Source organism: Salvia splendens, chromosome 8 (assembly GCF_004379255.2).
Source record: "Salvia splendens isolate huo1 chromosome 8, SspV2, whole genome shotgun sequence".
Taxonomy (NCBI): domain Eukaryota; kingdom Viridiplantae; phylum Streptophyta; class Magnoliopsida; order Lamiales; family Lamiaceae; genus Salvia; species Salvia splendens.
The window spans coordinates 21,243,178-21,261,512 of record NC_056039.1 but is presented as its reverse complement, the minus strand read 5'-3'; the positions used below and the strand labels follow the sequence as shown (position 1 = coordinate 21,261,512).

General features: G+C 37.4%; 3 long non-coding RNA genes across 3 annotated transcripts; all 3 read right to left on the bottom strand.

Annotated features, from left to right (window-relative positions):
- Positions 1–921: 921 nt before the first annotated feature.
- On the bottom strand, positions 922–1,324 carry LOC121743455. Its single transcript, XR_006038282.1, has 3 exons — positions 1,277–1,324; positions 1,048–1,185; positions 922–942 (listed from the first exon to the last, which is right to left on the bottom strand). It is a non-coding gene; the product is annotated as an uncharacterized LOC121743455 (long non-coding RNA).
- A 664-nt stretch (positions 1,325–1,988) lies between these two features.
- LOC121743448 lies at positions 1,989–2,589 on the bottom strand. The gene is made up of 3 exons (XR_006038276.1): positions 2,462–2,589; positions 2,221–2,311; positions 1,989–2,083 (listed from the first exon to the last, which is right to left on the bottom strand). It is a non-coding gene; the product is annotated as an uncharacterized LOC121743448 (long non-coding RNA).
- Positions 2,590–3,906: 1,317 nt separating this feature from the next.
- On the bottom strand, positions 3,907–7,544 carry LOC121743449. The gene is made up of 6 exons (XR_006038277.1): positions 7,167–7,544; positions 5,774–5,933; positions 5,405–5,638; positions 5,154–5,267; positions 4,963–5,080; positions 3,907–4,078 (listed from the first exon to the last, which is right to left on the bottom strand). It is a non-coding gene; the product is annotated as an uncharacterized LOC121743449 (long non-coding RNA).
- Positions 7,545–18,335: the final 10,791 nt, after the last annotated feature.

The window sequence follows — 18,335 nt, the reverse complement described above, 5'->3', positions numbered from 1 at the left end:
CACTCAGCTGTTAAAAAACTGAACTCATCAAACAAAAGCACGAATTAATCATCTTTGAAGGTACACTAGTCCGACTTGCTACTAAAACATGTAACACAAAAATACAAACAAAAGCAAGACAATAATGAACACCTCCTCCCACTAAGGACGTACTTGCAAGTTGGCTTAGTGTGGAAGAAGACTAAAACACACTGACCAACCAATAAAAAGAAGAATAAAGAAAAGAAAGGGGGTCACCTTGTGTTGGTCAGCTTCTGCACGTCATGGGATCTGGGCATTTCCTAGACTGGGCATTTTCTCTTCTTCCCTTGCATGTCAGAACTGCTGTCCTCCCCTATTCCTCTCCTACTTCAACTCCTTTTCTCCCTTGTAATAGTTCATGAGGTTGTTGATTTCATCTCTCCAACAGATCTTTATCTTCTTTCTTTGCGTGCATCTCCTTCTTTCTTCTTTCTTATTTTTAGCATCTCCTTCTTTCTTATCAGGCAACTTCCTCATCTTGTTCCCCCCTATGTCAGCCTCATTCCTCTCCTATATCAACTCCTTATCTCCCTTGTAACAGTTCTTGATTCCATCTCCACCAACAACGCTTTATTCTTCTATTTTTGCATGCATCTCCATCTTACTTTTTTTCTTTTTTCTTTTTTGCACCTCCTTTTTTTGTTTTTTTTTCTTTTTTTTCACTTTTTCTTTTTTTTTCTTTTTTTCTTTTTTTGCACCTCCCTCCTTTCTTATCAGTCAATTTCCTCATTTTGTGCCCCTTCCGTCCACTCTCTTAACCTTTTCAGCTTAAACTCTTCAAACCAGGTACCAAACAAATAGTGGTAAATAAAGTTAATCACGCAAACACTATTTATTACAAAGAAAACTACAGCATGCTGTAAGGAGAATATCATAACAAAAACTGCAGCTAACCTGATATTATAGCCAGGCTTACTTCATCTGCAAATATCAAAAATAGCAAAACGAAAAGTGAAAATTAGCAACTTGCTAAACCAATATGCTAACAAGGCAATCATTTCTCCGTAATTAAGGTATTATTAGCACCTGCTATCCTTGCATTGTATGCCGCATCAGCTACAGCATAAGCATGAGGAGTGTCCAAAAGCTTCTTTCTTTATCATCCCCATATACCTAGACATTTTTATATGGATTGACGGACAAAAATCCAGAGCCTGCCATTCTCTATCCAAAGCAAATACAAGAAAATGATTTAAGATTAGAGGCAATCAGTAAAAACAAACAAAATGAAAAGGATCTAAAAAAAGAGAATTACATTTAAATTATCTTGTAAATATCTATATTGAAGATTGTGAAGAACTAACGCTCAAATAACTTAGTTGTGGAAGATCATCAACTTAGTCAAGTATCCGAGGATTAGTTGGTAGAAGGTCTTCTGTGGAAACTGTCACAACCTGTAATGATAATTTACAGTAAGTGCAAATTTCTTGTAGAATGCAACAAAAGATGTGAAGAGGAGGAAATCGGATGAACTAACACTTCTATCCGAAAGCAGAACCAAAGCTTTCTCCCCTGAGTTTGATTTTATTTGCCCTAAGCATAAATTATTCAAATTAGGGATTATCGTCTTCAACGAGCCATTGCTTTTCACACTAAGAAAACTGTGATTACAAAACGATGGAGTTGTAGTGCTACCTCAAGAGCAGTTAATGTGTAAGAGGGCTGAGAAAAGAGACTTGGCAAGAATATGGCTAGCAAGGATAACATGTGTTGGATGTATATTGAATGGAAACAAGGCTCGAACATGGTTATTGAAAAACAGTGGACATCTCTGGAACGATCAACAGTAAAGTAGAGCTCTCAACAAAGGAACGAGTTTTGCTTGCAGCGCAGCCCAGCAGCAGAATTTAGATGAGCAAGCAGTACGAGCAAACTCAAGTTTTGCAATCTATAGAAAACTTGGTCCCGTGCTAGTTGATCAAACTGTCGTAGACAAACACAACTGCTGAATAATAGTTAAAATTTTGGGTGTATCACAACATTTCCAGAGAGGTTATCAATCGAGGAAGATGTGTATCAGTGGATGGATTCCATTCATCGGTGTCAACTCTGTTTGTGATTCCTGCAAGGTCACATGTTATTTCTAATAAAACCAATTAATTTCGTTGATGCAAACAAGCCTTTATCGCCTCACTTCTTTGTTTTAATAGTTATTACGTAAATCAAGACATTGATGCAAAGGATATTATCATTAGTTACCAGCTGAAATGAGTGCTCTAGAAATTATCTCAGTCGCCTCAAATAGGATTGGCACACAGCTCTTTAATCTGACTCAAATAGAAATTCTTTCCTACATACAGACAAGAAAAGGATTACAGGTATAGTAGAACATGTAGAAAGAATCCAAGGAAATAAAATAATAAATTGTTGTATGCATTCCACTTCCTACACTAAACAAAAATTATATCTAAATGTATGTACAACGAAGAGAATGACTAACCACACATCCTGGTATCGTGATCTTCAGATTTTGGAGACAGCAAGACCAACTTAATATCGAAGTGGTCAAAACTGACTTGGAGCAGTAATACGATACCCTCCATTCCATTGTATACTCCGAGGAACAAGTTAGACAATTACCACTCACATCAAACACCCCCATAACTTAAGTCTTGCTAGCCCTCGAGCAAGTTAGACAATAAGCACAGTCAGAAGATATTAGATAATCCTCTCCTTCAAGTCAAGATAACGAATCAGTAGGGGAAATTAGGTCGACCGTGAATTCACTCGCGGGTAAAACTTTCGAACAAGAATTGTACACGAACTAATTCCTTAAGACCTAGGCATCCCATGCTTCAATATAAGTTCGAGTTGTGTCTTGGGAGTCTCAAACCATCGTTACTAATTCCTAAAGGGAAGTTCTTCCGGCTATTCTTTATTTTAAGCACATAAGATCTTTCTCCCAAATTCAAGCAAAATTCATCGCTCACAAGTCAATATGATGCATAAATGAAAAGGTCTTATTCATTGGGATGTAACGGGGCTTTTGGTAAGGTGGGATAATATATGGTTAAGTAGCTACCACCATTCTTAAAATACTAGCACATCCATCACAACATCTTTCACATCTCAGTCATGCGTACAAATTTCTCACAGCTCAACACCCAAACATGAGATTTTTCGACCATCTAACCAAGTGACCATCTAACCAAGTCAACTTATTCTTTTGAGCTTTCTTTTATCATTTCTATTTTTCGCTCGATATTTTTTTTCTAGCCTTGGCTTTTTTTTACTCAAGAAGGCTGCCTTTTATTTATTTTTTTTTCTAGCCTTGGCTTTTTTTACTCAAGAAAGGCTGCCTTTTTATTTATTTTTTTTCTAGCCTTGGCTTTTTTACACATGAAAGGCTGCCTTTTTAAATATTTTTTTTCTAGCCTTGGCTTTTTTTTACTCATGAAAGGCTGTCTTTTTTCTTTTTTTCATAGCCTTGGCTTTTTTTACACATGAAAGGCTGCCTTTTTATTCTATTTTCGTTTGAAGTGACAGCTTTTCACTCACTTTGTATCTCAGTACAAATGAATACCACCTAATGATGGTCCAAAACTTCCATCTTTATGTTGCCACCATAATACCCTCCCAAGGATGTGCTAGTACTTTAATTTTGGTGACTAGGGAAGAAAATATATGCCAACAAATGGATATAATAGGTAAGCTGATATAGTGACATCAAATTTCAACAAAGAAATTAGGCTTTTGGGCTCAAACTGGCTCACTAGGGGTTTATGCAGGGTCAGGCATGTGATAATTTGGATATGAGGCTTTTATTCCTATTGCCTAAATCATTTTTATGCACCAATATCAACAAGATTGCAACTCATAAAGCTCTCATTCAGTCGATCGGCCCTATGACTTTTTCAATTAATTTTTCAAAACCGGAATGTTCTCTCTCCTTAGCTCAAGAAATCGGACAACAAAGAACACTGTTATCACTTATTTGAAGCATGGGAAACCTAGGACTCCAGAAGTTAGTAAGCAACAACTAAGTTTGCAGATCAACCCATGAGAAAAATGAAGTCTACACTAATAACCCCTTTAGAAGTTAGCTCCTCCTCAACTCCTACACAAACAATACAAAACAAACAAATTCAATTATATAAATCAGCTGATAAATAAAAATAAAGAAATGAAGTACAACATAAGTAACAAGTAAGTGCATATTCAAAAGTATCAACTTAAATACAACCTAATATGTTGGACAGCAAGTTCTAGATAAAGAATCCAACAGAATTTGTAACCTTTTCAGAAGCTGCTATTCATACTAGTGCTTCATTATCTAATGCAGGCACACATATGTAGAAATATATGAAAATGAGGTTTTATCATCCAAACAACTCATTCTAATAACATGGAAAAACATATAAATCTTAACAAATAATAAATACATTTTGAACATTAATTTTACATACAATGTAGGATTGACATCATTCCCACATCTAAACCAAGGCCGGCATATGAAATTATACAATGCATCATTGGAGAATTAGTGCGTACTTTGAGCAAAGCAAGAACAATCTGCTTAAGCTCAGTTCTTTGCAACCAGTTATATAAGTAGTAATTCACCTACATAGGAATCTAATGCCCATGATGCAAACTAATGCAGCTTTAGACAAGTAATTAGCTCATTATCTAACATTCATACCATATTGATGTGGATTCTTCAATTGAAGTCTAGGTAAAACACATGATCATATCAAGAGTTGGAAAAGTGAGCATTCTAAAAGTTTTAGGCTCATTCCACCATGTCATTTTAGAAAAAAAAATACCACATAATAAGTTGACATCAACATATTGGAGGATACCAACTTAGATAATAGTAAAATAAACCTATAACTATAGTTTGTAATTTTGTACTCCCTCCGTCCAACCATAAGCGAGGCAATTTTTTGGGCACTAGATTTAAGAAACTGACAATTAAAGAGTTATGGCACGTAGTATATATACCTTCTCTGAGATGGTATGGTACATATCTAATGCATCACCAAAGGTTATAAGTGGCTTTGGTCCCAGGATGCTCGGAAGACTGAGCTGCATTAGTAGGATGTGCAGCATTTCCAGGTTCCTACGTGAATAAAATGCACAGGTAAAAATGTGCACAAGCAAATAACGGCTGACATGTAACAGAATGTACTCACTTTTGCGTAACTTGAAGGTTCCATCAGTAGCTGGGTAAAGCATGAGAGACTGAAGGAATGATGTCGTTTTCGGAGTTTGTGGACCATCACCAATTGAAATGTGAGATGAAGGAACTGAAAACGATTACCATAATTTTACTAATTTGATTACTTTTTTGTTTTTGTTGCTCGCAGGGTTTACTCATAGGAAAACAACAACTAATAATTAATAATTGATATGAAAATCAAAAGAAACCATAAACTAAACAAACCTTGTATGGGAATCTGGGATCCAACAGGTTCTATATCGTCAGAGCCAATTTCCAGTGTATGGGGCATAGCACCAATTCCAATGCTAACAAGGCCAGATGAGTAAATGCTACCACATGCTACCACTTATTTGGTCAGAAGTAGAGATGCAAATATCATGGAAAATCCACCTCCTGACTAAGCGGGGGGAGAAGTAGAAATGCATTTGAGCTCCGGGTGGGTGGACCGATTCTGGCCTAGAAAACAGAAAATATTGCAAATAAAATGACAAAATTAAATGAGATACAAATAAAGATCACAAAGATGAACTAGAGACTATATATCTGGCCACGTGAATCAACTAGATGTCCTAGAATTTTACAAAGAATCACCTCATAAACTCGTTGTGAATGTGACAAGTGGCCTGGCTTAGCACAAAGAGCTCATTTGACCTTGCGCATAAAGGCTAGCATAAGAAAAAGTGGCACAACACTGCTCTGTGATTTCTCCAAACAGAAATTTGTTTATCTATTTCCCCATCAATCGTTTGGACTGCATGTAAACAAAGTTACAATGCAACAAGGAAAAAATCCAAACAATATGAATTCCAAACCCATACACAATGGACTAAATTAACACAACACTTTGAACAAATTTTTATCAGTTATTTGCTAGTATTATTGCTCTAATAAGTAAATCCCACTCAACCGAAAAAACATCAACAAAATCCACATTTAGCACAGAGAAAATATCAAGAGACCATTGTAACTCTCCACACTGTAAATCATGTGGCCTTACCATTTAGGACCTACTTAGTATACACTGGAAGGAACTTCATCATCCAGTTGGTTAAAAGTGCGTATGTTTTTTCAGACATGATATAAATCAATGATTACATGACACGGAAACATGCAAGGCCTATGTATTTCTTTAATCTTGATAAAGGCTTCCAAATTTATTTAAACTAAATCATGAAACCTACCAGTGAAACAAAAGTCACAAGAAAGCCTTAATTAACTTTTCTTCCAGAAACAGATCAAAGAGAGAGAGTAAAAGACGGAAATATAAGAAATGCACTTGGTCTTGTTTAGAAGCAGCATAAATTCATTTTCCCAACCTTTTCACCGACTGGTGTATTAATAGGTCTTGTAATCCATATTCACCGGCTGGTGTAGTTATTTCACTAGCTATGCAATTAAGCATTCCAGAATTTGATCAGATTGGCCTAAACATCTATCAATGTAGAAAGATGGTGGAAAAAATCAGATTTCACCAAGGAGAAGCACATACCATTTTCTAACCATTTTCTAATCGAACAGATCACACTCTGAGAGCTGAGAAAGAAACTAGGAAAATTTAGCCAGTAGCCACACTCATTCGAACAAGGATTAACAAATTAGTGCACAAAATCATTTACTTCTCAAAATTGGACGGACTTTATCCAACACAGAGAAAATGCTCAAGGCAACACTACTAGGTACAGCCCTACTCATCTAGATAAAGATGCTCCCCTTATTTTAGTAATTTCAAGTAGAAGAGGGGATCTTGTTGTGTTCATTGGTCAAACTCAACCTTTCTTCTTCTCAAAATCAACTCTAAATGCACAATGTAACAATACTAAATTAGGTGATGCTACTATGGATTCAGCAGCCCTCAGCCACACTGACCTAAACCATGTAATCTAAGCAAAAACGTAATCAATCCATTTAAAACACAAACCCCAAAATGATGAACAAATTGATCTAAACTATACAAAGAAAAAAAAAGAAAATACAAACTGATTACCTGAAGACGCGGTGGCTGTTGAGAGGAACGGCGGCGGAGGTTTAGCGAGAGGCTTCTCGGTGCGGCTTGACTCTCCATTCTACTCGGACTATAATCACTGACGGACCCAGGTGGGGTCGGCCGACCCCACCGCCAGCCACCGAGCATTGCCGGAAAACTTGAATAATCGACCTTTGACCTCCGACCCCACGGAAGGTCCACCTCCTCCGAATCCTTCAGTATTTGAAGATAAACAAGAGGGGAATAAGAAAACTTGTTGTGAAGACTAGAGGAGGAATATGGGGAAGTCCGGAGGCAGAAAAGTTCAGAGTTCTTCCTTTTTTTCAAATCGAGGGCTCACTAAATGAGTCGAGGAAGACAACCGTTTCTTCCCTTTTTTTCAAATCGAGGCTCACTTAAAAAGTTAATGACTGATTTAATTGAATAAGTAAATTGGTTTGATTGTTATTGTTATTGTTATTGTTATTTAATGGTCATTCCCCTTCTAATTCTATACGTAATTTTCATTTTTTTATTGGCCAATCCATTGTAATTCTATTTCATTCAAATTATTGACAATAACCAAGAAAATATTATTTAAAAATATCTAAATATAAATTTATAAAAAATATTTTAAAACACATAATTTACTTAAATTTTATTTTATTCATATTATTGATAAATAACAAAGAAATTATTATTTAAATATAAATTTATAAATAAATATTTAAATTATTGAAACCATGATTAAAAAATATTTTAAAACACATAATTTTACTTAAATTTTATTTTATTCATATTATTGATAAATAACAAAGAAATTATTATTTAAATATAAATTTATAAATAAATATTTAAATTATTGAAACCATGATTTTACTTCAACAATTTTATAGTAGTAATATTTAGTTATGAAAACTCTTAGAAATGTACTTTAAAAAATAGAACTAGTTAAATTTTATTATTTTAATAGTTTTTAAAATATAATATTATATATATTATTAATACTTTGTTATATTCGATCCCACGAAATTCATATCCTAGATCCTCAAGCATTCAATATGTCCTAATTTCCTCCTCTCTATAGGAGTTTATTTGTAATAATTTCCTCCTTTTTATAGGAGTTTATTTTTTTAAAAAAATATATCATGAAAAAAATAACTTTAGAGTTTTTCTCTGAAAATCAATTAATTAACATAACAAATTAAAGAAAAGTATCTTTTCATTTGCTTTAGCGATGGAACCAACTCTAAATACAAAGGAAATTCAACAGATGAACAAAATTCTAGACTTCCTTACCTAGACATTTTGCTACGGGTGATGGGCACAAAAGAGATGGAAGGAATTGGTCGAGAGAGATGGAGAAGATGGATGAGTGTTGCTGGTTTGAGAACGGCGGCCAGAACAAGGTAAATTGAAAGCGGCAACACATTGATAGACGTACCTAGATCACACATGCATGCTCGACTTTCACATCTCCAATTGAAATAGGCAAGGTAAACATGCATGGGTCGGTCTGCTTTGATGGCATCCTCCTCTTTTGGATTACCGCTAAAACACTCTCTCCGATCACTATCTTCCCATCGGATTTGGTCTTCCTAGCAAAAATTCCTTGATGAACTTGTTGAAAAGAGGTAATTTCAGAGCTTGTAGGAATGGTGGGTTGATCTCCAGTTTGCCAAGAAATTCCATGAAATCCACGGGATCTTTTTTCTTCTTCGTGACCTCCCCTCTCGATAAGGGAATGGTTTAACTTGCTTGACTGTGTTGCTGGAATTTCCCTTGGAAGACTCTTCAATTTCCATCCTTATTTTTTCACTCTCCACTTCAGTTCATGGACTTAGGGGGAACGGTTCAGCCATCTGGGGTAGTGGCTTCCTCAAGTCACCGATCTAGATGTCATCCCATGTTTCCGCTTCCCCTGTTTCAGTATCTTCATTCTGCTAGACCGGGTTATCTCATTCCTCGCTTACCACAGTAGGTACTCCTTCATTAATCTTCATTGTCGGTCCCTTATACTCTCGTCCTAATCTCAAGGTGATTTGGTTGATGTTTGTCCTATTCGGTGGCTTGACTGTAGCTGGGATTCTTCCTTCGTTCCCACGCATCTCACTTAAGGAAGTAGCTATCTAAGAAAGTTGTTTTGCAAACATATCCATGGCCGCCTTTTGTCCCTGTTGGGCGTCCTGTAGCTTATGCACCACGTCGTTATTCGTTTGCATGTTGTTCTGAAGGTGTTGTTGTGAGCTGACATACTTGGATTTTACATGGTTTTAGAGGGTGGTTTTGTATGAATTTGATCATATTTCATCTATTATTAGGCGTGCTTATATCTACTTTTCTATTATGTTGGTATGTTGATCATTTTGTTAAGAATGTGTAAAAAAAGGTACAAAATATGTCGATGTGCAACAGCCTTGGTTTGAGAAAGTTTTACTGGAGATTTTAAAGTCCAATCAGCCCCCAAGCGGAGTCCCGTAGAAGTGCTTCACATGGGTATCTTTAACGCCTCAAGTGGAGTCCCGTAGAAGAAGTTATAGCAGTTTTATGAACATTGTCCAGAAATCTCACGCGGCTGGGTGAATTATTACCCTGTAATTCACCTGGCCGTGTGTCTCAAATTCAGCTTCGGAGAGTCAGAAAGGGGTCGAAAATGACCACCCGAGTGATAGGTGCATAAGTAACGAATTTCTTGTTTGCCTTGATTCATGCTATTACCCGAGTGAGAATTATGCCTTAATCTTTTCATGTGTGATGTATTATTGAAGGGAGAGAGGGTGATGTGATGTGCTAGGTCGAGATACCAAGTCCTATGAACCCACTAGATCACTTGGTCTAGGAACTCAATGGAACACGGAATGCTCTGTCGTTGTACACACAAAACTCCCATTCAAAGATCCCTCAACCCGAATACTATGGATTAGTATAGAGAAGTAGGGGTCGATCCCACGAAGACGGACACGTAAGAAAGCATTTAGAGACTCTTGACAAAGGCAGCTGCTGCCACGCAAACTGGGTTGAGATATAACTACAACTAGACCTAGGCAAGAAATGTAACACTAGACCTAGAAAACTGTAAAGATGCTGAGATCAAACGTCCTCATGACTGCTAGATATTAAATTCACTTCCTAGACCGTGTAAACGACTACCTAATTTAGCTAGACAGAAAACGAATAACAGTGGGGACCATCATTCCAGAAATAGCAGGTACGGCAGAAAAGCTGCTAATAACGAACTGGGAATTTAACTAACAACGACATGCATTTCTCTAGCTGAATCAGACACGAAGATGAAGGAAACAGAGCACATACCCTGATTCGAACAGAATATAAAAGTTTGGTCGTCGGAAACTTGCAACAAACCGGAAATAACACAGATCTACATAAACTAGACGGAGCGATATAAAAACACAAAGGCTAGGCATCAAATTAAACCAACTCTGTTTAGATCTCTCATCGGATGCTTAATCCACTCCGGATCCAAGCGATCCGAGTCCTACAACAACCAGAATCATCCCCATAACTTCCGATTCTAAAGATCTACTCCGATCAACAACCAATTCAAACAATTCTACTCAGATTCAGTGAGCAAATGCGAAAAGCATCCAAAACAAGTACTAGCACGAACTCCAGAAAAACACAGTAACTGAAGCAGAAACAAACACCATCAACATTATGGAAAATAACTTGCATAAACCCACAAAATAAAGGGTAAACAGAGTGCCGAGCTTCGAACAACGAAGCTCGGTGAAATCCACAAAATAACGAGAAATAAATTGGAAATTATTTCTTCGCCCTCGACAGGACGGTGGTACACCCAAATAAAACTACTGTAAACAGGAAGTGAACCCAGACGGGAACCCCCGAATTTCCCAAAAAGAACTCAAGTGTGTAAGAGAAAAGTGAGCTCCTAGCTACAATCCGTAACGAAGCCTCCACCAAGAAGGTCCCTCTAGAATGCATGCTTCCTTCCTTATATAGGCGTGGACATAATCTTCTAGAAGCCTTCGTAGAAATCTCCATTCTACCCTTCAGCTCTGAGATTTCCACCGTCTTGCAATTTCCTCCACAATGCTCACTTTTTCGCCATTTTCCTCGGACCATGTGATTGTCCTCTCTCTTTCTTGGACCTGGCAAAATTCTTCTACATACCTGGCTTAAGACGTGTGTTAGACCCCGTAATTTCATGAACTTATCCCCTAGACCTATGCATGAAATTAGCCTTATCAAACTGCTCACACTTAAACCATGCTTGTCCTCAAGCATGAAAGACAAGAAAAAGAATAAGACGAATTTCAATGCACGGTTCCTATGAACGACTCTACAAACAAGACACGAACAAAGTACAGACTCCTAGATCTAGACATACTACTGACACACAAAAAGGGAACAAACACAAAGGAAAACAAAACACATAAGCATGAACCAGTTTCAACTTTTAGACGATCGTCCCCACAAGCTTAAGTTCTATCCGATCGTCTACAATCTTCAAATCTTCCCCTTTCCCTCTTCTGCCTAAACGGTCTTTCACTTCGTCAAGATAGCCTATCGATTTCCTAGCTGTTAGGTTCGCTCAATCACTCATTCCTCACTAGGGATGTTAGGATCGAAGCGCTCTAAAATCAAAGTTACACCACTGATGCGTCAGGTTATGAGAGTTTCTCATCTTACTACTCCTTTTCTCTATTAATTTCCTGGGTCAGGTTACTATTGCTTCCTGCCTTTAAGGAATTTTTCCCTTTCTCTATAACAGATTTTTTCTATATATTTTTTTTCTTTTTTTCTTTTCTGGACTTCGTCCAGCTTATACCTCCAAATTCTTTCAATTTACTCCTCCCCCTGGACTTCGTCCAGCTTATACCTCCAAATCTTTTCAATTTACTCCTCCCCTAAACTTCGTCCAGCTTATACCTCCAAAACCCATTCTTCCCTTTATACTCTACTCCCTAAGCATCAAGTGGCTGCCCATTTTTTTACAAGTCAGCTCAAAGTGTTTAGGCTTATAACTCGCTCTTATAGTAGGGCTGCACAACTAGGTTATCTAAGGCATCTTCTATCGTCCTTACTTCATTCAGGCCGCATTCAGCTTATTAATGAAAAAGGCATCAAAGTTGACATGCAACCTATCTTCAATCGCTCTCACTAAGGGGATCTTTCCTTATTATATCACTAACCCATGCTATACACAAACACAAAAACCTAGACAAAAAAACAAAAGAAACTGCACTTACTCCCTCCCCCTCCCACACACTCCGGCTTGTCCCCAAGCTATCCTAGTGAAGGGGGGAAACAGGGAAGGAAAACAGTACAAACCAAGACAAAACAAACAACCAATAAGCAAAAAAAAAAAAATACAAACTTCTCACACTTAGACCGAACATCGGGCTAAGTGGGAGAAGGTACAACACACTTAAGCAAAACATGTTTGAAAACAAAACAACCTCTTCTCACACTTAGACCCAAAATTAGGCTAAGTGTGTGAAGGCACAACACATATAAACAAGTTAAAGCATGTTGAGCACATAACACATAACTGAAAAGAAAGAAGAAAAAAAAAACGAAATTGAAACGCCAGACTCCCAGGTCAAGGGTTTAACAAATGATAACTCAAGTTGCCTACGGAGTCTGGTATTTCGAAAATATTTTTGGAAGATTATTATTTTTTACTTTGTTTGGGATTTTCTTGTTTAAAGAAAAGCGATTAAATATTTACACTTTCTTTCAAGTATTCTTGAGATCCCCTGGGTCAGGGTATGGATAAAAAAACTTCTCAATTTACTTGACCCAGGATTTCTTCAAGAACATTTCCTTCCTAGAGTGGTTAGGCGATATCAGGGAGTGCGCGTAGAGGCACTTCGTCCACTACACACAGCTCCGAGTTATCCCTAAATACCTTCACGCGATGACCATTGACGAGGAAAGGCACATAATTCGAGGCACCTCCTTGGATATCTACTGCTCCATTTGCACGAAGGCCAACGATAGTATATGGTCCGATCCACTTGGACTTTAGCTTTCCAGGCATCAGCTTAAGCCTGGACTGGAATAGGAGAACTTTCTGCCCAACTTGTAGTTCCTTGGTCCGGAGATTCTTATCATGCCAGAGCTTAGTCTTTTCCTTGTACCACATCGCGAACTCGTAAGACTCAAGCCTCAATTCTTCCAGCTCCTACAGCTACAGTTTTCTTTCTTCCTCACAAGCTTGAGGGTTCATGTTAATCTCCTTGACCGCCCAGTATTCCCTGTGCTCCAGTCCTACCGGCAAGTAGCACATCTTGCTGAACACTAACCTGTGAGGAGACATTCCAATGGGCGTTTTATATGCTGTTCTGTAAGCCCATAGTGCGTCGTCAAGCCTCTTACTCTAGTCTTTCCTTGACAGGTTCACCTTCTTCTCTAGTATTGCTTTGATCTCCCTATTTGATATTTCCGCCTGGTCGTTAGACTGAGGATGATATGGTATGGACAACCTGTGGTGGACTCCATATTTTTTCATTAGAGCTTCAATCGTTCGGTTCCGGAAGTGAGTTCCTTGATCCGAAATAACAGCCCTAGGCACTCCATACCTACTAAAAATATTACACTTAAGAAATTTGGCCACCTCACCGGCTTCACAAGAGGTAGTAGCCTTGGCCTCTATCCATTTCGACACATAATCCACCGCCACAAGGATATATGTGTATCCGTATGAAGAAGGAAATGGCCACATGAAATCCATTCCCCATACATCGAAGATCTCACAAACAATCACAGGGACCTGCGGCATTTCGTCCCTCTTGGAAATTCCCCCTGCCTGTTGACATTTTTCACAATTTTGACAAAATTCGAAAGCATCTTTATGCAATGTAGGCCAGTAAAAACCACTTCTAACACTTTCCTCGCGGTCTTCCTAGGTCCTAAGTGACCTCCACACACTAGGGCATGGCAGTGATTGAGCACATCTCTCTGTTCCCATTCTAGAATACACCTTCTAATTACCTGGTCGGCTCCCATTCTCCATAGATACGGGTCGTCCCAAAAGTAGTACTTGGCTTCACTTTTCAGTTTCATCTTCTGAGCCCGGGAGATTTCTTGTGAACTGGGCACCTCTCTAGTGACCAAGTAATTTGCTAGGTCCGTGAACCACGGTTCAGCATTTATCCGGCAGTTCCCTTTCTCGGCATCCCCTGGACCTATTAACGCCATAATCTTTTCCCAACTGATAGGTCTTGGAAATGCTTTCAAATAGTACAAATGTTCCTCGGGGAAATGCATATGGTATTGCTTCCTCGGTCTCCCCTTAGAAAATACGACTCAGGTGGTCAGCCACCTTGTTCTCTGTTCCTTTCTTGTCTTTAACCTCCCAATCAAATTCCTCTAGAAGTAACACCCAACGGATGAAGTTCGATATAAGAAGATATCGAAGTCTCTCGAAGACAAGTTCGATAAGTGAACAGTTTTACTCAATAACACCTTATCATTGATGGGATATATGAGTTATACCTTAAAGAAACTACCATAACATCAGTACCTTCTACAACACGCGAGTTGTGGACTAGAGGCAAGTCTAGTCCAGCACATCACAAGGTGTGGAGTTATTCCAACACATGTTTTGGAAAAGGTATCCAAGTAATTGGAGTTGTGTACTGAGGTATGTTTTAAGGTTGTCCCATATGATAGAAAAGGTACAGGTTCTATAATCTTCACGGCAAGATATGTGTTTGTTTACACGAATACTAGATTCTTTGATGAAGATTATGAGGAGAACTACAAGCCTAACACACATGATAATTCTCAAGATAATGAGAATATCTATTTTCCATCTTAACCAAGAAGTCATACCATTAGAAACTTGTGCACTAATAAAATCAACGTTTGTACCTAAGATTGTAAGAGTCGTGTCGTAGTGGGAGCGTTCTTTGCGAACATAATAAGTTCATGGGTCTAAAAGAGTCTTAAGACTCAGTCTTAGATCAACTTGAACATAATCCATGTAACTACAAGGACGCAATGACTTATTCAGATAATCATTCTTGATAAGATGATAGATTCTGAATAACAATCTTAAATAGATAAGAATGTTTGCAAGACTTGCGATACTACCCATAGACTATTTCAGTCAGTGGGAGCTAGTAGACCTGCAAGTGTAAGCATGGATCTCAAAAGGCTAGAATAATGGCAAAGGGTTATACCCAGAGAGAATTATATTCTCGCCTGCCATTTTTGCCTAAGTCGATCTGTATATTGTCTATTGTAGCCTACATAAATTAGGATGTATTTACTATGATTGTCAAGACAGTTTTCTTTAAGTAGAAGTCTTGAGGAGATCATCTGCATGGAACATCTTAATGGTTATGTAATACAGGACAAGAAAGTGCACTAAGAGGGTTGAAAGTGCACTATATTTGGTATTCTTGGTACTCTATGATGATGACATCTATAAAAGTTGATAAACAACTAAGAGGGTTATCTAGCGTAGGAAACTGGTCGTCTACCCAGCTTAAGGATGATGGATTTAAGATACTCTAGTTACATTCTAAGCATCTGTGTCATTAGATTGCTAGAAAAAGAATGTATGTTTTCTTAAAGAATCCTACATCTACACAATACTTAGACACTTTAGCATTGAAAATTCCAAGAAAAGGTTTTTCTTTTTCTAGACGGAATTATTTTGTCTCTAGTCAAGTGTTTTTCGACATTGAATGAGATCAAGAAGAATGAGACAAGTTCCATAATTGGAAGTCTCATATATGCTATGATGTGTATTAAGTTAGATATTAGCTTTGTCGTTGGCATAGAAGCATGATATCATTTTAACCATGGCCAAGGACATTGGATTGGGTAAAGAATATACTATAGTACTTGAAGAAGACTAAACGGTATGCTCTAGTTTACCAGACATCCATGTTATGTCCTTTATGTTACATCGACTCGATTTTATAATTGATTGATGATCGAGTTATCCTCTAACTATGTGTTAACGTTAGGAGTTGAAAACTGAGTCATGAAGGAGTGTGATTACATCACAGACTCTTTCATGAAAATTACAAGTGTGGTTTCATCATAAACTACTAAGGTAGTTGTTAATCTCAGTAACTTCCAAATAGCTTTGACCGTGATTCTGAGTATGTGTATGAGTATTATATTTTGTTATAATTACTCTAGTCATATGTCTAACTCAAGGGAAACACAAGCTGATGAAGCTAAACAATCACATATAGCGGAAGTATGAAATTAATTAAGGAAAAGTGCGCAGCGAGACATCATGGGTACCAAGATATCATCAGAGAACAACCAGGCAGAATTTTTTTTACAAAATGCCTATATGGTAACATGATTTACACATGAGGTGAAAAGTATGGTAGTTCGATGTATCATGGTTCGAGACCTGCTTAGAGTATAAGTGGGAGAGTTTTGGCAGTGGGTATACTCGAAAGCATGATTTTGAGTATAAGTGGGAGATTGTTAGGATTGGTATACTGAAAAGCATATTTCGAGCATGTTGCACGGATAGAATTGCTTGTGTACAATAAACTCTACAATCCACTTTTAACCCAAGGCGAGAAGAATTAATTTTATCGCATTGGTGTTTACTTATGCATTTATAAGATGTTTCTCAAACATTTAAATGTATAAGAAGCAAATAAGTCTAATTCTTCTGCATAGTAGACTGGTCGTGTACGACGTTCACAGAAGGTGACGCAGTCGGTCCTTTGTAGAAGAGAAATAGAATTTCACAATCTAGATAGGCTTTGGCTACCTATCGTGAAAGGTTGCAGTGTCAGTCTGCATGTTTCCTTTCCTTAGGAAATAAACGACACTAGTGTGGTATAGCACTGAAGGATCTAACAGTTGAGATAAGTCTTTCTTGCTATTTACTGAAAGACGAGGTCTCAGTGATTGTTATTTCTTAATCATTGTTGATATAACATTGAGCATACGATATTGATTATGCACTACTTTGATTTATCAAATGGTGTGAATTTTTCGCAATCCAAGAATCGTGATATCTTGGGTAGTGGTGATTAATGTCTAGAGGTGCTAGTATTGTTATTGCAATGAATCATGTGCTGGGTGAGTCCAGTTTGATAATATCCTGAAGAGGTGTTCGAAAAAGGTTTTATTATTCTGAAACCCGGCCGGTTGGAATTTATTCCAGAATAATAAATAAAGATTTTGAACTAGACAACTCTTGGAAAAAGATATTAATTAATTAAAGTCAAATAGCATGCTTAAATTAATTAATGGACATAAACACGGGAAATAATAAATTAAAGAGGTAAAGCCCGGATTACTCATAATATGGGATTGGAGGGCAGTCAATATTATTTTACTGTAGTGGCTGATAATAATATTCTGTTGGACTTGTATTAAATTGGGGTTCAATTTAATTAGTAAAGGTCTAACAGGTTTGGCCCAAGTCCGACCTCCATTGATCCCTAATCTGGCTCATCATAACTCTCTATATAAAAGAGATTAGAGAGAAGACAAATTAATTAATTTTTCAAAAATTTCGTTCCTCTCTCTCTCCAGAAGGAACGATTCTTTCACTTATCTCCAGATCTGAAATTCTGTCTTCTTTCTAATCAAGCCCCTTTCAATTCTGACAAGCTTTGCCCGCCCAAAGGTTAGATTCTGAGTTCCGGATACAGATTAGAAGATTCTTGGTTGAGTACGAAGAACATCACGTGGAGAAGGCGCAAGCAATCGACGATTCTTTGGAGTTTTATTGGTCCACACGCGGTGGAAATAAATGTGTAGCATGGTATGATGGGATTTGCACAACAGAAATTGCAAATTAAATAAATTCATAAAAGAATCTATTTAGGAGATTATGTGAATCTATTCAGTTTCATGCTTCAACATGTAGATACATATTATTGCACAATTAATCACATAATTTTAATATTAAATTATGATATTGAATCTTACAATTTTGATTCTCCAAAGAATTGAAGTAGCGTGCTACTTGTCCACGTGTAGATCTTGAAGCTTTATTGCAAAACCAAAGATCTTCTAACCTATAACCCAACTCTAGATCTAACTTCCTTGTGGGAGGAATCTATTAGAAATTATAAGGATCTTGAAGGAGAAGACAAGGAAAATCAATTGCACAAACTTTGCAATTTCGAAATCTCCTATTAGTGAGGAGCTCGAAAATCTTGCAAGCTTGGAGGCTAGGTTTAGGTTTTGTGTGATGTGTGTTTTGTC